Here is a 23,545-nt window from a genome sequence, read left to right as displayed (position 1 = left end):
TGGATGTATGTTGGGTTTTTTTTCCTTTTCAGTTTTCTGGCCATACTAAAATCAAAAAAACACTGTCTTTGTCTTCTTTGTTGTTCAGACGTCATTTTTTGACTGCACATGCAGGAAAAGCCTTCATTCTGATCAAAATAGATTGCTATGTACTCGTGGTCTGTTCATTATTTCCCAGTTTTGGTCAATTACTGTGATTTGGGCCTGTGGTTGATGAGATGTTCTCTTGTCCAAAGGGATTAAAGTCTAGCTGGTGTTGCAAGTCCCTGCACTGGTGTGGTAGCAACAGCATCATCATTTTTGCACTCTTACTGGGAGAAGGCATCTAAATGTTTGTCAGATTCACAGCCTAGTGTTCCGGGATGCCATTACTTTTACTCTGTCAGGATTGTCACTTCAGATGGGAAAATGCATCAGCACACTGTTGTCCCCTGAAGCAGAATAAGCATGGAAGTCTACAGTATATTGTCCTTTTAAAGAAGAGAGCCCAGCCTTGAGCTGGGGAGTCTGGGTAGTGTATCTCAGGGCCTTGTTTTTTTAGATTTGTAGATCATGTTTGATATTGGAAGATCCATTATTTGAGAAAATTTACAAAAAAATAAATAAACATGCTTAGAAATTCTTGTGTTGTAGGAAAGGAGAGAAGGTTAGCACTCCCCTTGACAAGGATGGAACAGGCCCCTGTGGCCTTCAGCACCCAAATGCCATCTACACATCTACAAGTTTTGGGGTGGCGGTGGCTCAGTGGTAGAGGGCATGGTAGAGCGGGTCATCCAATTTTCAAGACTGGTGGTTCAATTCCCACTCCCACCCAAAAAAACACCGCAGGTGAGCTGGCAATGAGAAGTGTCAGCTCACCACCGGAGCACTGCCAAGGCGCCCTTGAACAAGGCGCCGTCCCCCTTACAAGTTACCCCTTGTGTGTGTGTTTGTGTGTTCAGGGCCTGCACACACATGTATATGCATGATTTCAACTAACTAGAGAGTGCCACTAATTTCCCGGCGGGGATTAAAAACAATATATATAAAAAAAATAAAAGATGTCTCTTCCTTGATTCAAATTGATGTTAATTATTGTCACAAGACGGTTTAAGATATGTCTTTGCGTGCTGCAGAGTAACATGTGGCTGACCACGTTTACTGAGGAAGTTATTGATACATAGGTGTATTTTTTTCACCAAAATAATTAAAGTAATGGATTGCTCATAGTAATGTGATCAAAATACATACACTCAATTACTGTATTGCTGTGCATGTTATAGGAATATTTTAAAATAATATATTTTACTAATACCGATCCTATATAATATATAGGATCAGTAATGAGTACATCAAAGGGACAGCACATGTTAGAGGTTTTGGAGATAAAGTCAGAGGGGCCAAACTGAGATGGTTTGGACATGTCCAGGGGAGAGATAGTGAATATATTATATTGGTAGAAGGATGCTGAGTTTTAAACTGCCGGGCAGGAGGCCTAAATGAAGACCAGAGAGGTTTATGGATATAGTGAAAGAGGACATGTAGGTAGTTGGTGTGAGAGAAGAGGATGCAGAACACAGGGTTAGATGGGGGCAATTGATTCGCTGTGGCAAGCCCTGAAGTGAAAAGTCAAAAAGAAAAGAAGATTTTAAAATAATATATTAATAATACATCAAGCTTTTGGTTATCAATATATACATTTCAAATGTAAATAGAGCAATTTTCCACTTAATCTTGATCTCGAACTACAAGTTAATGTTAATGTTTCCTTTTAATGTCTTGTATTTTCATGCATGAGCCAATGCAAATAAAATTCTATACTTTGTTATATACTTTCCGAAACCTGGTAGAGACGTATAACTCTTGAGGTGTTGCTATAGGACTATCCTACGTGCTCATTTTTCCCCTTTTAATTTTCAGGGCAGCATAAAACAACGTGTTTAAGAAAACAACACAAATACTGAACGTTAACTTCCTCTATGAACTGGTACTAACTGGTATTGTCCTCGAGTAGAGTTATTTGTATTCAGTTATGATTTCAAAAGCCTTACTCATGTGGCTTAAAATGTTTGTATGATTGCAACTGTCACAATTTTCATCCGGGAGGATAATTACAGTTAATTACGTTTGTCAGTGGGCATATTTTCAAATAGTCAGGGGCCTGTGCATTACTTGACCTATTCCACTAACGATGCATGGGTCGCCATAAACTCCAGGTCATACAAATGATCATTCTGATAATAGTGGGAAGAAAGCAGGTGGGTGAAATTAACACATCTGGAAACGATAATACATCTGGATTTTTTTCTACGCATTGCATTTGGGTTTTTCTGTCTCAAGCCTCTAGGTATAAAGGACCCCCTGGTTTAAAGATTAATCACTGCTCATACAACCCAAAGACAAACAAGTAAAGAAATAACTTGAACATTTCTTGCTCTTCTTTCAATATAATGTACAGGTTATCACAAAATCTACACAAATGTATCAAGTGAACAAAGCCACAATATAGCTGAACTGTCAGTAGATATTATTGATAAAAGAGATATGGTGAATGTTAGGCCTTATCTGGGGTTCCTTGTCAGGAAAAGTGAGATTAAATGATAATAGAGAATTTACAGGCCTATATGTGTGGCTGTGTGTATGTATGCCTGCCTGCCCGCCAGCCCGCCCTTATTATAAAACCGTGATGCATAACTACAATATTTTTTGATAATCATGAGATCCTTTCATGCAATTACAAGATAGTAAATAATAATTATGAGATAAGCTGTCTATTTTTTGTCGTCGGTGAATGCAATTTGCTGTAGTAGGCCAATACTTTTGGCAGCTTTTTTATGGACTTGAGGGTTCACTTAATAATATTACCTTTATAGCTGTCCAACATCACTATCTTATCTGTTCTTAGCACCTTGGATATGATAGATATTCCATGGAGGTTCATCAGTGACATGTATCCTTACACACAGATTAAACATTCAGCCACAGAATCAAATGTGCTGGCTCCTTGCACATTGCAGTCATGGATGAGACAACATATAAGTGAATATTTCAACTTAGTAATCAGATGGAGTCCATTGCCATTTCATTTGTTAAAATGGTGATATACAAATTAGAATAAAATGTCCTCAACAGGCTTATTGCATGTAGCTTTTACTTAACTTGATTATATACTTGCACAGCTACTGTTAATTACTCAGTTTGTCACTAGAAGTTTGAGCCCACTCATAAAAGTGATTCATATTCAGAGCTAATACAAAAATCCATTGCAATAAACTCATAACATTGACCATTACTGCATTTGAAATAAAAAAGGAGAAATAAGAGAAAGGGCGAGATGAAACATTCCTTGACAGGAAATAAAGTCAAAGTCAACTTAATGTCAACTCTGTCAAATGTAGACACATTGCGAATGAGAAAGATGTTTCTCTCAGATCCACGGTGTCATAATCCACTAATTCACAGGATGAGTGGACAGTACAGCGCAATTATTGCAATGAAAAAAATGTTAAATGACAAAAGTAAACAGAACACTGTATCCATGGGAATCAGTAGAAGTTCTTCTCATATAGGTCTTTATTAAAGTGTCTTGACTGTTTTTTTAGGAAGAGAAGGGCAGTGACTTCAATCTCCTAAGAGCTTGATGGATGTAGCTGTTGCTCAGTCTGGTAGAGCCAGCTCAGAGGCTCCAATGCCTTCTTCAAGACTGCAACAAGCTGAAGAGGCTGCATATGGATTGGGCAAAGTCTTTTACTATGTGATTGATCCTTCAAGTGTGGCGGAAATCGTAGATGTCTAGGAGAGAGAGGAGAGTGGGGCACCAGCTATCTTCTCAGCGGCATGCATTCCAGAAACTTGTGTTTGGATGCAAGTGCAGCTCCCAAACCATGCAGTGTTAAACAGGACATAATCCTTCTTTCTCTTTCTCCTCCTAAGGAGTAAAGATGTTGCTAGGCTGTCTTGACTAGTAATTCTGTTTGGTTTTTTTTAATTCCAGGAAAGGTTCTCTGTGAGGTGAATGCCCAGGAATTTAGTGTTGCTCACATGATCCACAGTCGTCTCGTTGATAGGCAGCAGAAGATGGTGGGCATATGGTTTCATTAAGTTAATAACCATTTATTTTGTTTTATCCACATTAATGGAGAGATTGTTACTGTTGCATTGTTATTCATCATTTTCTCTGATGACACCCACCAAAGTCGTGTCATCATTGAATTTGAACAACAGATTTGAACTGTAGACTAGTGGTCAGTAATGGGTCAACAGAGTGAAGACTACGGGACTCAACACACAGCCTTGGGGGGCTCCAGTGCGCAGTGGGATGGTGACTGATGTCTTGCTGATCCTTACTGACTGAGGCCTCTCCATTAGAGAGTCCAGTGGCCAATATCTAAGTGTGTTACTCATGATTGGCAGGTCCAGTTTCTTTATCAGCTCCTGAGGGATGATGGTATTGAATGCTGAATTAAAATTTTTCAACTGCATTCGCACATAGGAGAATTGGTGTCACTCTACTAAGGACATTAAGGTGAAATAGACTATAAACCCTGGACTTAAATTTGACACTTTTAGCTGATATATAGGAAAGGACTACCAGAAAGGATTCCTCTTATGTACTCATAAGCATGTCAACCTGAGTTACCATGTAATCTATCAATTTGTTGTTTCAGTACATGAAGTGTATATGGTATACGGAAAACAGCTTAATAAACATTTATGTATTTGAAACGAAAGATGGACGGTAGTTGCTGGATACATTCAACTTACCCATTATTCACTCCTCTTTAATAGTCATTATCTCTCAATATGAGAAAAATGTTTTTTCTTTCAAATTGTGTTTAAAGATGCAAATCTGCAAGACTGAGTCAGTCTCCATATACTGACATGCATATAGCCATAGTTGTTTTTTGTTTGTTTGTTTGTTTGTTTATTTGTTTGTTTGTTTTCTGGTAGAACATAATAGAAAAACATAGTTAAAGATGTTTAGGATTTTCTAGCAACTGTCACCAGTACTATCAGCCTTAATAGGAATTATGGTACTTATGAATTTATTTGTTCTTAACAAATGTTTTTTAAGTAGTGACAGCAGATTGTCTTAGTCACACATAGCTGCAATTGCTGCAACATATACTAATCATTTAGTATAAAGACTTTCAAAATTATGCCTACTAAAAGTGTTTTATGTAACTCACAGGCTGAGATTTTTATTCTAATTGCCTGGCAACATCACAGAAAGGATAGACAGACCTTTTTCTTAAGGAGTTGAATCCCTTTGTTGAACAAGAAACACCCTAAAGAAGTCACGCTCAGAAATTCCACTCCACTATAGTTGTTTCTTATTTCTCAGTTCTCCTCAGTAAACTGCCATCAAGTATCATGTTTCTGCTGAATATTTAGCTGAATCATCATTATCTATATCATACTTCAAACTAGGCACAAACAAAATAAGACTCACCAAAATTATTTTTATTTGTTTTTCTCATTCAACTTGTTGGTCAAAGTAAATTCTCAATTTGTAGAGTTGCAAGTATTTTCCCTTCACAGTATTTTCTTCAACCATTGATGCTCCACTGTCCCTCCTCCACTGCTCATCCTCTTCTCTCACCATTTGTCCTCTGCTTCCTCCAGTCCTCACTGTACCTGTTATAAATCACCAAACTGCTGCTCCATCATCAAACTGCCCTCCAGTGGTCACAGAAGCTGCATTTTTTTAAAGTGTTTTAACTTGGACAGTACTGAGCTTGGTTGTGCCAAGCCCTGTAGCCTAGAGTGACTACTCTTGTGATCTAAGGTCACAATCCAGGCTTGATCCATCCATAGGGTCACTCCACATCTGAATGAATGAACAGCATCTAAAAATACAGTCGCAGATAATTGAAGCTAACAGTATAGTGAGCAGTCACACGTTGTTTCTTATTATTATTTGACTTCATGATTTATCGCAAATTATCCTGTATTTTCCTGCTAGTCATACAATCCTCACACTGGCCTCACCTGATGATGATCTCCTCAACAGTTCCTCACCTGCATTCCATTCCCCCTTCAGTCTTCGCTCACTCACTATCCATTTACGTCAATAGTTCACGTGTTAGACGGGTACGATGTTGCATGGAGTTTTTAGCAGTACTCCGTATGGCTCTCTTTTAACCACCCCAATTGGTAGACAAGTCTGGAGAGAGGTTGAACTCCTTTGGATCTCTAGCAACCACCTCCCCCACATTGTTCTTGGCCTACCTTTGTCTCTCCAACACTCAACCTCAAAATTTTGGATGGAGGAGATTGATGGTGATGATCTCTCCACATGGCCAAACCACCAAAGCATGCTCGATGAAGGAATTTCTCAAGGTAGTCAATCCCAAGCTTGGTTCATATAATGCTTAGGCTAGTGCTGTCATCTGGTTTTACACCACTCATCCATCGTAACAGCCCGTTTGTTCCTCTCAACCATCCTAGGGGGCCCAGCATCATCAAGGTATCCCTGACACAGCACACATACACTCTTCCACGTGTTTTAAGAGACAAGGTCTCACATGACAGTAGCGGCAGCAATTACCTAAATTTACCCTAGGCAAATCTCCTTTTGTTATTATGGCAGCCTTGCAGCAACTTCCAGCACAGATGGTGTCCCAAAGAGAATGAAATGTGTCCACAGCTTTGAGGCATTGCCCACCAACCAATAGTTGATCACACTATCTGCCATTAATTGAGTGGGACACATCCTGCCATCTACTGCATCTGAACAAAGGAATCTGAAGCTAACTAACCAGGGATGTTGTTACAGTTCTTGTGACTCCAGTGGGAGCACCCATTGCAGAAGTTGGAATTGCCGACATCTTTTCTGCACATGCCGCAGAAAAGAGATTTTCCAAAGTTCCTCAAGGAGCTCAAGTTTGGACCAGACATCAAGATCTTAGTCTTTCTCAAGTTGACATGAGGACCCTTTGCCTCCAATCCAGACTTCTACACATGCAACCTATCCAATACATCTATCGAGTCTGGGGAGATGACTAAATTATCCGCATACAAAAGCTCCCAAGGGCAGTCAGTGTCAAAATCATGTGAGAGGGCTTCCAGTATTATAATGAAGAGAAATGACTAAGCAAAGACTCCCTGTTGAATACCAATTTACACCCTAAAACTTTCACTAAGGGAGTTGCTGACAAATCTTACCTACGGCATTGGAATATGTAGCCTGTACTGAGTTGACAATCCACTCTGGAAGACCTAGGCAATGCATTGCCCAGAAAAGGATGTCACGAGGGACACAGTCAAATGCCTTTTCTAGATCTACAAAGAACAAGGTCTTCTCCTTAGCTAGGTGTTTCTCCTGGAGTTGGCATACAATGAATATTACATCAGTTGTTCCCCGAACCAGGCACAAATCCAATTGCGTTTCATTAATAATCATCACCTCTCGTGCAATCTTCTCAAACACTCTCTCAACTACTTTCAGGCATTCCTTTAGATTGATCCTGTTATTTCCCCCATCTAGCACACTACCTTTGCATTTGCAGATGCTTATAGCCTAGACTAACCTATCCCATAACCACGGAGGGTCGTTGGGGAACCACAGACGACCCACGGTTGTGATCATATGGTATCTTGGGCAATTGGACCTAGGTTGGATGCAGTTCAATGTCATACCCAGGGTACCCAGTAGATGTTGATAATGTAGCTCAAATCCCAGTCTTTTGAGATCTTTTTCTTACCATAATAACACACACAGCATTCAACACAATATCCCTGTTATCTTTTTTCAATTGCTTGGCAATGCAGAAAATGTCCTTGTTGTCTTTATCAATACTTGAAAATGTTATGGCCTCAGCTTTTTTTCTTAGCAGCGTGGACTGCTTTATCTGCAGTGTGTTATGCTGTTAGCCTAGGTTACTCCCACCTCTCTGCCACACTGTAAAGATGTTTTCCCCTCAATCACAACACTTCTTGAGTCATTCCACAAGCAAGTGGTTTCTCTAAATTCCTTTCTTTGAGTAGCCATAGACCTTTTTACCCACAGACAAAAGGCTGCCTTTTAGCAACTCTCATGTGACCTCAACTGAAGGCATACATGAGCCAGTTAACTCCACTTCTACCCCATTCAGTAATTCATTCCTTACACTTTGATTCCTCAATTTCCAAACACAAAGAGAAGAAGAAGATGAACCTTTATGAATCCCCTTAACAGGGAAATTACTTTTTTTTTCACTCTACTGTATACATGTCTTTGTGTTACATACAGGATATATTTGTGCAGGCCCCTGAAACACACAACACACATGGGGCCTGCGAGCATGCAGTTAGTGAACACAGCACAACAGCGCTACCACAACACTTCTGGTAGCACCCCAATTGAGCAACTTGTAAGGGGACGGCGCCTTGCTCAGGGGCGCCTCGGCAGTGGCCAGAAGGTGAGCTGACACCTCCCACTGTCAGCTCACACTCCGATGTTGGATGTCTGGCAGGAGTGGGAATCGAACCGCCGATGTCTGGGCGATGTCTGGTTGGAAGACGTCTGCTCTACCGCTGAGCCACAAAAACCCTATATTTTAGGGCACATTCTTCATTAGGGATGACTTTAGTATTGATGACATGCTTAAAGTTGCATTTTTGGTATGATTGTTGACCTGTGTTAAGACATCACCAGACTGATACATAACCAGATGGCTTGCCCTCTTCTGGAATAGGGACTTGTTGAATACTAGATCTCTCACCACAGTAAAGTCAAAAACTAGCACTCCTTCTGAATTATGCTCACCATAACTAAAAACCATGTGTGCCTTCATACCGATCAAGCTTATGCCCAATATGACCAATGGAATCCCCACACAAAAATACAGACTCGGTTCTGGCAGTCTTAGCCACAGCACACAACAGATCATCATAGAAGGAGTCCACAGCACCTTCATCCATCCTGAGAGAGATATACAGAGAAAATGGTCAGACTGGTAAAACCAACTTTGACCTTAATAGCACAGATACGATCTGAGACCCGTCTGGCCTCGCATGCAGGATTCCAACACCACCAGTGCTATTGTAATTTTCAGTCATTCCCAGCAATCATACATGCAGAACTGCCTCTCCATCTTTTCTATTGCAAGCAATGTATTTCGATATTTCTCCTAGCTACAGTCTCAACTACCTCACCACTTCTTCCTCTCATTGTTCCAACATTCAAAGCCAATACACAAAAATTCTGACAAAGTCAAAGGATTCCAATCTGGCACTATCTCTAACGATGACCACAATTCTATCACTAGGACTGTGATAGGACTACTTTGTGAAACTATCATGACTATGGAAATTAAAAGTAGTATATTTATTATTGGATGCCTTTCCTAATGCCGACTTAGTTTTTTACAGCATCTAGGAAGCTGGATTCCAAAGGACTGCAAAAAAGAGGCTGGGGAGATATAGATGAAAAGCAGGTGCAGAAAGTCTTCTTTTAAGGCATCAGAAACCCTCCTTATGGTCCTTCTCCTGTTAGTGCGAAACAGTTCTGCCACAAGAAGGCCAGGAGCTGGACTTGTTCGGTAGAGACTCTATTTTTGTAACCCATTAGAACCACTGCATAACATAAATGAGCTGTCTTTCTTTCTTTCTAAGATTTCTAAGATTCTCAATTGTGTGCTGACCAGGTTTTCAGCTTTCATGAATTTATATGACCTAACATTGCCTGATTACCTGAACTTGGAATTTCACCAACTCTTTAATGGATAATTCTACCTTTTGGTGCGAATAATAGTTTTTTGACTCCTGCCGTTATGCCAGTGGTTAAAAAATGAAGACATCAAACAAACTCTCAGTATCTGACCATTCTAGTGTTGTTACTTGAAGACCATCAAGGTGAGGTGTTGAGACACTACCCCAATCCAAATGAGAAATGAAAAATTTAAATTACACATAGTAAAACTTACATATAGTTATATTAATGAAATTAAAAATAATATATGTCAGTAATAATGCATGGTAATGGTCAGTCAACATTTATAAAAACCTGGTTACAAATTTGATTATTATTATTTATTTGGCTAATACATGTTTTTCCTGGTGAGGATGGGTCTCCTCTTCTTTTCGTTTCGGCTTTTCCCTTCAGGGGTCACCACAGCAAATCAATTACCTCCATCTAACCCTGTTTTCTGCATCCTCTTCTCTCACACCAACTACCTTCATGTCCTCTTTCACGACATCCATAAACCTCCTCTTTGGTCTTCCTCCAGGCCTCCTGCCTGGCAGTTCAAAACTCAGCATCCTTCTACCAATATATTCACTATCTCTCCTCTGGACATGTCCAAACCATCTCAGTCTGGCCTCTCTGACTTAATCTCCAAAACCTCCAACATGTGCTGTCCCTCTAATGTACTCATTCCTGATTCTATCCATCCTGGTCACTCCCAGAGAGAACCTCAGCATCTTCACCTCTGCTACCTCCAGCTGTCTCCTGTCTTTTCCTCATTGACACTGTCTCTAGACCAAACAACATTGATGGTCTCACCAGTTTTGTACACCTCTCCTTTTATTTTACCTGAAACTCTTCTATCACACATCACACCTGACACTTTTCTCCACCCACACAGTATGTCTACCTTCCTCCTCTGCATCATGTCAACCAACTCTCTACCTTTTCTTATCATAGTTCCCACATTCAACGTCCCTACTCTCATTCCTATACTCTTGGCATCCCTCTTCTCTCTCTTCCTACGAACACACTTTCCTCCTCTCCTCCTTCGACCAACAGTAGTCCACCCTGTAGTCCACCCTGTAGGTCAACAGCACCGGTGGCAGTCGTTGTTAACCCGGGCCTCGACCGATTCGGTATGGAAGTCATAAGCTTGATTTGCATGTTTGATTTGGCAAAAGTTCTACATCGGATGCCCTTCCTGACACAACCTTCTGTATTTATCCGGGCTTGGGACCGACACAATAAGAACCTGGCTTGTGTCGTCTTGCGGCTACATTGGTGAGGATGGGTCTAATGCGACTTGATTGAAATCCATAAACTTTTGATTAGCATGTTACCTGAAGCAGCTAGTAATTTGGCTGATTTATAAAATAAACCTTTATTTAGTTAATAATTGATTGTGTTACTTTGTTAGGGAATTGTTACATCTCCCTAACAAAGTATTTTTACAACAAATCTTCATTATTGGAATGCCAACAGCATATTCAAAATGTTAACTAACAATTTTAAACACTGTTTATACAGTGTAGTCCTTATCATAAATAAAATGAGCAAAAATGTGTGTATATACATGAATGACCATTATTCCACTGTGCTTACTCTCCATTATTTCTACTGAAAAGTGACCTTAACACTCTTCAGGAAATGCTTTTCCCAGACTCCTCATTAATTTATCTTTTTTTTATCCTTATTACTAATAATTGCATATTCATGCTGTATCAGCTGCTTCAGAGACAGCTTCAGAAGGCAGAAACTATTAATTTTCACTTATAAGCATATTCAAGACAAAAGATTTCTGCTATTCTCCTGAAAAAACAAAATGATGATAACATGCATCTAAAATTATTTAAAATGTATAGATGAGTCATACGAGGATAAATGCAGATTGAGGGATCAGGAAATATACAGCTCATGTGCCAAGGCAGTGGGGTTCTCTCTGCACCCTGCTTGCTCCACTGAGCTGAGTCCAATTTACCCGTTTTTGAAAATTTTGCTCTGGGAATGCTGTGGGTGCTGCTGGTCTCTCCCAACCAATATGAGGTGAGTACAACTTCGATTGGCAGCAACAATGCCTAAACTGCAACTGACATCCACATCCCTCAAACCCACCTGCCAGCATGGCTTTCCTGACTCCCCAGCGGGAATTGACACATCCCTTTGTTAATTATCAAGGTGATCTGACACATGTACTCATTGAGATCAGTGAATCTGCATTGCAGACACATTCCATGCTCAGCATGTCAGCAAGGTGTCCTTTTGAAGCAAGCCGCTTTCTCAAGTGATTAAAGATCCTGTCATGTTACATCTTCCAAGGCCAATAATTAAAACTGAAACATAAAGCAGAGTCTTATGAACTGCTTGATTATTATTTCTTCAAGAAATGCATAGCACTTTGCCCATTTTTTAAAATTTAAGTGCCTTGCTTGCTGAATACATATATCAGTCAGTATATTAGAAAAATAATTAATGAACAGCCAATCTCATTATATTCATGATCATTGCAAAAAAACCAAAACAAAATAACCTACAACATAAAAACAAAAACCGAATGGTCAGGAATGTATCTAATGCTAAATTTTCTCACAATTTAGCCCAAGAATATCACCACAAAGATATTTTGCAGGAATAACAATAGTAATTATTATTATTTATTTGTATTATTATTAGTAATATTTATTATTATAGTTATTATAAAAATACTGGTCATTTCAGTAATGTACAATTCATACTTTAAAGGTTTTTTTTCTTTTTTAGCTCAAAATATAGATTTTCATATTTTGGGAAGTTACAAAAGCTGTCAAATTATTTGGTCATGGTTAATGGTTAATAAATGCATCAATATGTGAAATAGTGAGTGTATTATATACAAAACAGTCTAAGCTTAAAAATAATTTTCATTCCCTACTTTCCTTCATTCACCAGTCATACTATGTGGCATTATCTCTCATTATGAAATTAAAGTTGAGCTGGTATGTTTAAATTAATGATCATTACTGAATTGTAGCTCATTGGAGAATGAACTGGTAAGCATGTGACTCTGGTTGTGTCAGACAGACTGCATTCCATTCCTTAATTAAAATCATTTTGCACCCATGGATCATCATATTGTTGTGGAGTAAAGTATCTGTATAAGGTCAAAGCCTGCTGCACACACACCATGGTTCATGTTTTAGGGCATGATCAAGCCTCGGGCATAAGGCTACATGCCAACCTGGATGAGCCCATCCATTCCACTAATGATGACAAGTCACATGAATTTCCATGGATGGCTGATATCTCTGTACATATCTCTGTTCTTTTAGAGTACTGATCTGTGCACCACGAAAGCAAAACCAGCAAGATCAATCACACATTTTATCAAAATATTCTGTGGATTCAATAAGAGATGTGTTTTATGGATTAGTTTCACTGAAACATTGCTACGTAAAAAAAAGAAAAGAAAAAAAAGACAAAATAGCAACATTTATGATGATGCAAGAGCAATGAGAAGCTTAGAATTAAAGCATTTGAGGATTTCTGTAGAAATACCGGCTTGGACACAGGCAGAAATTTATATAATGATTATAATATTAAATAGTATCAAATATACTGCGATATGGCAACTTAGAAGGCATGAATGGTAAGTGACAATATGTTAAATTCTACAACCTTCACATCCATGGTGATCCTTCAATTCAATCACAAAGAGAAGAACACAGAAAAGAATCCAACTAGAGCTAGCACACAAGCACAAAAAAGGACTCTGAATAGTTGGCAGGCTTTAGTGTGTATTCTCTAAAATGGCGATGTGGTAAAGAGGAAAAGATAAGTGCTGTGGTGTTTTCACACGGCAGGGCTGTGAGAGCACTCAGGAGTGATATGTGGTGACAGCACAGTGCCACACTGTTGACACAGCTTGCATCTCCTGGGTACCGAGGGCTGGATCGCCCTGGGCTTGATTATTTACAGGCCCGAGTGTCTTCAAAAATGTTCTTATTGGGCACCCTAAGAAACCCTTCTTTGCAAGGCTTTTTAATTGGATCAGAGCCATCATTTATTAATGGGACTGGCTATATGCATGTCTAGTTTTTTCATGCCCTATGATTATTAATAGCGCTGGATCAAAAGACTATTCTGACCTGTGTGATACTCCATGTCAGCCTGAAAGAGGAATACATTTCCATCACCAAGTTGCAGGGTGTAAGGTAGAGCTGTGCATATGGTGAGAAAAATCTCAGGTTTTGGGGAAAATGTTGACCCTGTAAGACATGCATAGTAATTTCTGTGAAATCCTGGAAAATATTGACTTTCATTGATTTGCATCATACATCAGAAAATGTTCAACTGATCTTTACTGAAGGCTCAGTAAATATGTCAGCTCCCACAAATAATTGTTTTAAAGAGAGATTGCTGGATGACTGAACAAATATTAAATGTAATTTTATCTATTCATGTGGTTCCACATCACAACAAAATTTATCTCAGGACACTTTCCAGGAAGAAGAGACACAACCCATCCCTCATGAGCAAGCACACTGGTGAGAAAACCTGACTTTTAACAGTTAGAAACCTCAAGCGCATCCCAACTAAAGGTGTGCGGTACTCTGCTTTGGGTGGAGAGAGAGACTGAGGGACTGGGACACTATACAGCAAACACAACAACCCTAACACACAATAATAGAAATAATGGAATTAGTCATGTGTACAATAACTACACAATTACAACACAAACAACAACATCAACAACAACAACAACAACAATAATAAAGAAAAAATAAGAAAAACAAATCTGCACGTTAACACAACGTCAATGGGTATCAACCAGGACCCCAGTAGGTCTAATCACAATCCCTGGTTACCTGTGGGATGAGAGAGCACAGAGACTCCAGGGAAGACCTAAAGTTAGTAACGTGCATTAATGAGATATGAATGCGTAAGAGAAGAGGAGAGGGTAGGGAAGCTCAGTGCATTGCTAAGGACTATCCTAGGCCAGCCTTGATTACAAGCATTATCAACAAGAAAAGTTGTAGTCTTGAATAAAGAGAGGTTATCTGCCTCCCAAACCAAAACTGGAAGGCGGTTCCAAACCTGGGAACTGAATTATCTAGCTCCCATTAGTTTAGAAACAGTGGGAAATCACATCTTGGTTAACATTCTTACAGACAGACAGATAGACAGTCAGACAAACAGACAGACAAATATACAGATAAACTCAACTCAATTACAGTAAATTAGTATCTCCTCCACTATTTAATCTCAACTTCCCTATTATCACTAATTTTCAGTTATTTACATTTAAACACTATGAAAGTGAGAGTGTAATTGAAACATCTAGGATACACAAAGTGAATCAAGGGAATGAACAAACTAGACTCTGTTCTTTGAACATCACTTCGCTTAATGAGATTCACCATCATATACAGTATGTGTCACTGTGAAACAGGATATGTGGAACAGCCTTTCAACAGCATCCTGTAAGACGCGTGCTTCAGGCTTGTCATTGTAGCTCACAATGACCAAATGAGACATGACATTATCTTGACTGCTTACTTCTTTAAATCAATTATTTATAACCTGGATGGAAAAGTGTGTCAGAATGGCATTTAATTGTGAAAGTCTTGTTGTGCTAAAGGGCATTTACTTGTCACTCACCAGACTAAATTGTTTAAGAATTTTATTTAAGGTCATCATTAACATGAGTATATTATGTTTTGACACAGACACGGCCTTATATTAATTTGCTCTACAAACTAAATGTGATTAAAAAATGATGCATATAGAAGCTGGCTATTGATCAAACATTTCAGCTGCTACAGAAATGCATCACTGTCAAACAGGGACCGACAAGGCGACAGCTTCCAGCCATGTGCTGTCCTTATTAGTTAGAAATGAAGGGTGAATTGAGACTGTCTTAGCCCTGTTTAAAATGTCACAGAGGATGACAACACCAAACATCAATCACTTTTATGAAAGATGCATTAGCGTGACAGTTACAACTCTAAAAGGAAATTGAAAGCTCTCATCTTTGAATAAATAAAAAACCTTTCTGTAACTTGTGCTGTTCCAAAGTGTTACAGCCACCCCTAGTCATAGTGAACATGTGTTTGCACAGCTGCACTAGACCTAACCTTTTGTGACTAAGTGAACACAAATGCAGAAGGAAACATGTTTATGGGTTCCTTGTATTTCTTTATAGGCTTTTTTTAAAGAGCTTGAAAGATTTTTTTTTTTTAAAGCCTAAAAGTTCAACATGATTGTTTGATGTGAGAGATGTGAAAATAAGAGTGGGTGGACCTCACTGATGTTGAGCTCTCAGCACTGTGCTGGAATTACAGCTGTTTTGAAGAAAGAACCCATGCTGACTTTTGACTGATGTACTTTGTGTGTGTGTGTGTGTGTGTGTGTGTGTGTGTGTGTGTGTGTGTGTGCCACCCGTGCGCGTGCGCGCTCGCATATGTGTGTTTGTATGATGGCATTGGAATTACTTCATGCATGACCAGCAGGCAAATATCTGTTTGTTCCTCTAATCTATATGGCCTCTATGTGGTAAAGCTATGCAGACACAGAATAAAATTGTTTCTTATGCAAATGGATAACAATCTTTATGAAAGCTTTTTAAAAATTGTATCACCATTACATTTTCACATTCCCACAAGGGTGCTGTCTTGAGTGACAAGCCAATAGAATACAGAGGACAACACAATGACTGCAGGGCATCTATGTATGCCTTATTGTGCTAATGAGTTAAAACATGCAGTTTAACACTACACTGTCAATCAAGCCTTTGGCATTTTGGCATCTGACAGGTGTATCATGTGTTCCTTTGAAGGGCACAAGCAGTTTGTCCACATAACACATGGTCTTCTCACAGACTGATGTATTAGGCGCCAAAAGAAAAGCATGTATTTTACAATACAATGAGCAGTCATTTAATTGTGTGGGTGATCAATTTGTTTTCAGTTATTTATTTACAACTTCAATCACCATTACAGTAACCCTAAATATGTATTTTGTAGATACCACTAACAAAGTCTAATGAATATTTCGCACTTCAGACCTCTGGTGCTGTTAGTGCTATCAAACAAGATTTAAACACAAGGCACAAGAGCACGAGAAACACAGCTGAGAACACATAAGGAGCCATTTTACAGCTGTGAAACTTCTGCAATATACTGTATATTGCATATAGCTCAAATTATTCTTAAAACAAGATTTAGTTCCGCTGAGTCAGTTTTCAATAATTGGCATTCCTTTTTGCTTATGTTTTTTTCTCAGCTAAGGTGAGATATGAGAAGGCTTCAGAGGAAAATTGGACAGTTATCATGAACCTATGGAAACAAAGTCAAGGAGCAAAATAGCAACTCAGTATTATGCCTTGTCACCAGGGTGTCAAGAAAGTGGCTGGAATTTCATTTTTGGAGTCACTAACTTCTGACTTGTCAGATAATTGAAACCTATCATTACTTCGAATGTGTCTGTGGGCCTACTTCTACCTTAAATCTCTGCCTCTAAGTTCTGTATAATTTCCCCATCTTCCCAGCTCCCTCTGTGATAAATTACATTGGAAGATGGATTTTTGGCATCTGAAGCTGTCAGGTCTGAGCCATGGAAGACTTTATGCACTAGTTCACCCACTATGAAAGTGATTCAGAAAGGATGGAGGGATATAAAAGTGGTGAGTCAAGTGCTGACACTCCAGCAGGTCTTTCTGGTTGTGATTGTATATATTTATCAATAATGTTGATCCTGTAGATCTCCCTTTTCCCTCATTTCATCCCCCCCCCCCAGTCTATCTTACCTTTCTTCCATGTTCCCCTGAATCTCTTGCTTGTGGCACAATGATAGGATCTAGTGCATCAGCAATCTCGGGATCATCCTCATTCTGGAGTGAACTATTTTCTGTATTTTCAATAATGTACCACCGCATATATTGTAGAACATATTTGACTATGTACTATAAGACAAAGTGCAATGTATAGACAGATGATATCAAATCAAAGTAAATATTTCTATTTTTTATTTTTATTTTTCATCTACAATAGCCTTTATATCTTTGGACAAAAACAAACAAACATTTTTTTCACCAGTATTTTCAAATGTAGAATTTTGTTATCCCTCTCCACCTTAGCTGCAAAACTGAAAAGAGATTGAGTGTCAAGGAAAGAACAAACAAGCAAGAAGCTGTCAGAACAATCAAGCTGCCAATATCTGCTAACAGTTACTTGACAATATTAGCCTACCACTATTTCAACAAAAAGCCTGCTGTCCAAGCCAATGAAGTGGAACAACTATTTTTTTGAGAAGTTGTGGAGCTGCTATGTTTTATTAGGCAGGCAAACACATTACATGTTCATCACTAATAAGGTTTAGCTATATGTCATTTTTTCATACTGTGGCCTAAGCCATTAGAGTTTGCAGGGTAAAAAAAGCTGTCATTATTTCAAGGCAAGTAATGATCAAAAATGTGTAATGAGTAAATGTGTCATAAGTAGTTTGGATTTATTTGATGGATAGCACATTGAAAATTTAAATTTAAAAAGTGATTGACCAACCATGTGCTTAACTTTTAAGAATGCCTTATATTATTTCCTGGCCATAAAAGTCGTAGGATGAGAGCATTAGGCGAGACTATATAAACCAAAAAAATTAGCAATTTTGTAAGAAAGTAAAAACATTGCCTGTGAAATAAGTTGTAGGTGTTAGATCATTTTATGGTTATCAAACTTGGATATATTTGGAATTAAGAATTAATATTTGTAAATGTGAACATAATATCTTTGATAGAGAGCAATGCAGAGGTAAAAAAAAAGTGTCATGGCTTTGCAAGGATTTAAGTGGGATCTTGCAGGTGGAAAAAATGCACATTAAAAATTTAACATGATCAATTAATATTTGCCCATAAGCTTGTAAGCAAAAACAATAATATATATATATATATATATTTTTAAATAGATGAAAAAAGAGCAGGAAAACAACTTTGAAATATGTTAGCAAGATCTACTGTATATGTTGATCATCTATCAGATAACTGATATGAAGATATTCCAGATATAGTTTATGAATGGGAACCAACCGCCTGAAGACCTAGGACTGTGTGTAATCTGCAGTATATATTCTTCCCATGTCTGCATGGGGTCTCTCTGGGTACTCTGGCTTCTTACTACCACCAGAGACATGCATTGTAGGTGAATTGGTGACATTAAATTGCCCATATGTGTGAATGTGAGTGAGAATGTTTTTTGTGCCTTTATGTAATCGCTCAGTGAACAAGAAAGTGCGTACCCTGGCTCCTGCCTAAATTCTGCTGGAATAGGCTCTAGCTCCCTTTTGACCACACAAGGGATATGTGGGGTAGAGAAAATGAAAAAGTAATTAATTTGATTTTTCATCTATCTACCATTAAACAGTATAATGACAGTATATAGATTATTCAGAGGAAAAGAGTATTATGTTATAAGAGATCTGCATGGAGGTCTGCACTGCACAATCAAGTCTGCGGTGATGATAAATAGCCATGAGTAAAATAATTCCAGAAGTAATAAGTTGCTTCATTGCAATCAACAAAGAATGGTTTTATATCTTAAGATACATGTTCATATTGCCATATTCCATGTTTCTCCTATTTCAACGTGCTCTCTCTCTCTCACTCTCTCTCTCTCTCTCTCTCTCTCTCTCTCTCTCTCTCTCTCTCTCTGTCTCTCTTGCTCTCCTTGTCTCTCTCTTTTTGTATTTCTATTGTAAGACAGTACCACACTTTTTTATGAGTTGATGGATTTCGCGATAATTTTTTTAGAGGGTGCTATAGCGTCATGTTTCCTTACCCACTACATATGTATTTTTATTTTATCAACTCTCGTCCAAATACATGATATTTTATAGACTGACTGCGACCCACAAAATTTTCTACAGAAAATAGAAAGATTGTGACATGACAGACACATGATGTGTTCGGATATGTTCCATTAGAAAACCTACAAATAAGTAGGGCTATTTCATGCAACTTGAAGCAAACATGTCTATATTATTACTGATAAAGAATCCAATTCCCCAACCATGCCTCATTTCCCTTTATAAGTTGCTTGGGGAATGCTGGTACCTACCCATTCAGCAAAACAAAGTACACACTTGGCCTATATTTGATTTAACAGAATAATGATATCCATCCCATCTCTTAAAATCTGGCAATGTGTAACTCTGTTAGATCTGGCCATGGATTAAAAGTTTGCAGGCCATGGACAATGTCATTGGGCAAGCTGAGTAACGTTTTAACCTAAATATGCTATATTTAGTTGTTCACCTACAGTTTGTGGAAAAAAAAAAGCTTCTTACCAACATGAAAACATAGTCTACTATTTAAATGTGAATTATTGGCTGAAAAAGTTTCATTTCATGTCTTAAAACGACATGAAATGTAACCGCAAGAGGGAAATGTAGCCACAAGAGGGCACAAGCAATGTAGCCACAACAGGGCACAAGCAAGTGTCTTATTGTGCCGGTCCCAAGCCAGGAGAAATTCAGAGGGTTGTGTCAGGAAGGGCATCTGACGTAAAAGTTTTGCCAAATCAAACATGTGAATCAAACCTATGACTTCCGTACTTGATCGGTCGAGGTCCGGGTTAACGACGACCGCCATCAGTGCTGTTCACTTACAGGGTGCCGTTGGAAATTGGACTACTGTCGGTCAAAGAAGGACAGGAGGAAAATGTGTTTGTAGGAAGAGAGAGAAGAGGAACGCCAAGAGTATAGGAATGAGAGTAGGGACGTTGAATGTGGGAACTATGACAGGAAAGGTAGAGAGTTGGTTGACATGATGTAGAGTAGGAAGGGAAACTTAGTGTGTGTCCAGGAGACCAGGTGGAAAGGTAGCAAGGCTAGAAGTTTAGGAGCAGGGTTCAAGTTGTTCTAACATGATGTAGTTAGGAAGAGAAATGGAGTAGGAGTTATCTTGAAGGAGGACCTTGTGAGGAATGTCCTGGAGGTAAAAAGAGTGTCTGATAGAGTGATGAACCTGAAGCTATAAATCGAAGATGTGATTTTCAATGTTGTTAGTGGGTGTGCTTCACAGGTTGGATGTGAGCTGGAGGAGAATGATAAATTCTGGTTGGACTTTGATGAAGTGATCCAGAACATGCCTATAAGTGAGGGAGTTGTCATTGGTGCAGACTTCAATGGACATGTTGGTGGAGGAAACAGAGGTAATGAGGAAGTGATGGGCAGGTTTGGTATCCAGGAGAGGAACGCAGAAGGACAGATAGTCGTTGCCTTTGCAAAAAGGATAGAAATGGCTATAGTGAATACTTTCTTCCAGAAGAGGAAGGAATATAGGGTGACCTATGAGAGTGGAGGTAGGAACACACAGATAGACTACATCTTGTGTAGACGGTGTAATCTGACGAAGATCAGTGACTGCAAAGCAGTGGCAGGCAAGAGTGCAGCCAAACATCATAGGATAGTGGTTTGTAGAATTACTCTGGTGGTGCAGAAGATGAAGAGGGCAAAGGCAAATCAGAGAACGAAATGGTGGAAGCTGAAAAAAGAAGAATGTTGCATGACTTTTAAGAAGGAGTTAAGACAGGTCCTGGGTGGTCAGGAGGTGCTTTCAGATAACTGGACAACTATAGCTAATGTGATCAGGGAGACAGGTAGGAGAGTACTTGGTGTGTCATCTGGAAGGAAAGTAGATAAGGAGACTTGGTGATGGGATAAGGAGGTACAGGACTGTATACAGAGGAAGAGGTTAGCTAAGAAGAAGTGGGATACTAAGAGGACTGAGGAGAGTAGACAGGAGTACAGCGAGATGCAGCTTAAGGTGAACGTACAGGTAGCAAAGGCCAAACAAGGGACTTATGATGACTTGTATGCTAGATTGGACATTAAGGAGGGAGATACAAATCTATACAGTTTGACAACACAGAGAGACAGAGACGTGAAGAAAGTGCAGCAGGTTAGGGTGATTAAGGATAGGGATGGAAGTCAATTGACAGGTGCCAGTAGTGTGATGGGAAGATGGAAAGATTACTTTGAAGAAATGAAGAAGGAGGAAAATGAGAGAAAACAAAGACTAGAAGAAGTGGCTGTTGTGGACCAGGAAGTAACAAAGATTAGTCAGGATGAAGTGAGGATGGTATTGAAGAGGATAAAGAGTGGAAAGACACTCAGTCCTGATGATATACCTGTGGAGGTATGGAAGTGTCTAGGAGAGGTGGCAGTAGAGTTTCTGACTGGGTTGTTCAACAGGATCTTAGATAGTGAGAAGATGCCTAAAGAATGGAGTCAGGATTCTGCATGATTTGCAATGTCAAGTTGAGCAACTCTAGTCTCACATTGGCTAAATAAAGGAACACGTCCTTAAGCTGCATGGAAAACATGAAACACTTTGCTGTGAAAATGACATAAGAGTAGCACTTGCCCAGGTGTAGCCACGCATATCTGAATTGGTCTCTCAATAACAACAGCAGAAGTCACACTGATTTGCAGGTAGGTAATTTCATGTGAGTTCATGCACTGTCTTGGCTTTGTTCTTTGAAAATAGGGACATTAATGCAAAATTCATAAAATACACCAATAAAACATATACCTATGTCTTAAATTAAAAAAAAAAAATTACAACAGAAGGGTTCAGTGAGTGAGCATATGAAACCGGCAGGGTTCAGTACCTCCAACAAGGTTAGGAACTAGTGACTTAGGGTGAACAGTCAATAGCAACGGAAAGTTGCGATTAGAGGTGAAGAAGCGTGTACAGGCAGGATTGAATGGGTGGAGAAAAGTGTCAGGTGTGATGTGTAATAGAAGAGTTTCAGCTAAAATGAAAGGTGTACAAAACTGTGTTGAGACCAGCAATGTTGTTTCGTCTAGAGACAGTGTCACTGAGGAAAAGACAGGAGACAGAGCTGGAGGTAGCAGAGATGAAGCGCTGAGGTTCTCTTTGGATCGACCAGGATGGATAGGATCAGGAATGAGTACATCAAAGGGACAAGACATGTTAGAGATTTTGGAGATAAAGTCAGAGAGGCCAGACTGAGATGGTTTGGGCATGTCCAGAGGAGAGATAGTGACTATATTGATAGAAGGAAACTGAGTTTTGAACTGCCAGGCAGTAGGCCTGGATTTTTTTGATTTTTGATTTTTGCAAAAACACTTTAATCTCATTCAAACATTTTGTAGTTTTACATCAGATGAAAGCATTTAAGTGCCTCAGAACATCTTTTCCAAACAAACTTCAATCACAATTAGAACATTTAGAACATTTAGAACATTTAGAACATTTTACAACTTTTCATTAGATGAAATTTCAAAAACACTAAACACTCAAAAACATTAAACACCAAGAAACAAAGGGAAATACAATATAAGAATTAGTGCATTATAGCAGGAAGTTTGCAAAAGTGAGGTGGTCATCAACTAAAGTGCATAGGACATTTTTGTAACACCAGATGTTCCTAAAGTTATTCAGGTCTTTTGTCAATTTATAGAAACCAAATTCTAGTTTTAAGCGACATCTGATGTTACAGCAAAAAACAGTAGCTGCTTCTTGAGCGGTATCGTTTTCAATTTTCCTCTTCCTGGTCACATGAATTGCAAGTTTTGCCTCCCCAGAAATAAAATTTAAAAGCTGCCACTTTATCTGATTCGATCTATTGTACCCAGCACCGTAGATGAATTTCCTGATACTAAAGTTTTCATTGAACAAGTTAAAAACATTCGTTAGAAGAGTGAAGAGCACTGCAAGCCTCCCACACTCACTGAAAGTATGAAAGACTGTCTCCTGAAGAGGACAGAAGGGACACTGGCTGGACACCGCAGGGGCAAAAACAGAGACAAAAGCATTGGAACCGACGGCACCATGCAAAATCCTCCACTGGAGGTCGTCTGTTTTTTTCTTGAGGGGAGGTTTGTACAGAAGTCTCCACTGCG

The 23,545-nt window shown here is 39.0% G+C and overlaps 1 non-coding gene and 1 pseudogene across 1 annotated transcript; both read left to right on the top strand.

Annotated features, from left to right (window-relative positions):
• The first annotated feature begins 624 nt into the window (after positions 1-624).
• Positions 625-728, top strand: LOC137603268 (U6atac minor spliceosomal RNA). Its single transcript, XR_011037246.1, has one exon. It is a non-coding gene; the product is annotated as a U6atac minor spliceosomal RNA (small nuclear RNA).
• A 7,536-nt stretch (positions 729-8,264) lies between these two features.
• Positions 8,265-23,545, top strand: part of LOC137603182 (uncharacterized) — an 85,197-nt pseudogene continuing 69,916 nt past the window's right edge.

Source organism: Antennarius striatus, chromosome 10 (genome assembly GCF_040054535.1).
Source record: "Antennarius striatus isolate MH-2024 chromosome 10, ASM4005453v1, whole genome shotgun sequence".
In the NCBI taxonomy this organism is placed as follows: Eukaryota; Metazoa; Chordata; class Actinopteri; order Lophiiformes; family Antennariidae; genus Antennarius; species Antennarius striatus.
The sequence above is the reverse complement of the archived record's forward strand: the minus strand, read 5'-3'. Positions and strand labels throughout refer to the sequence as shown.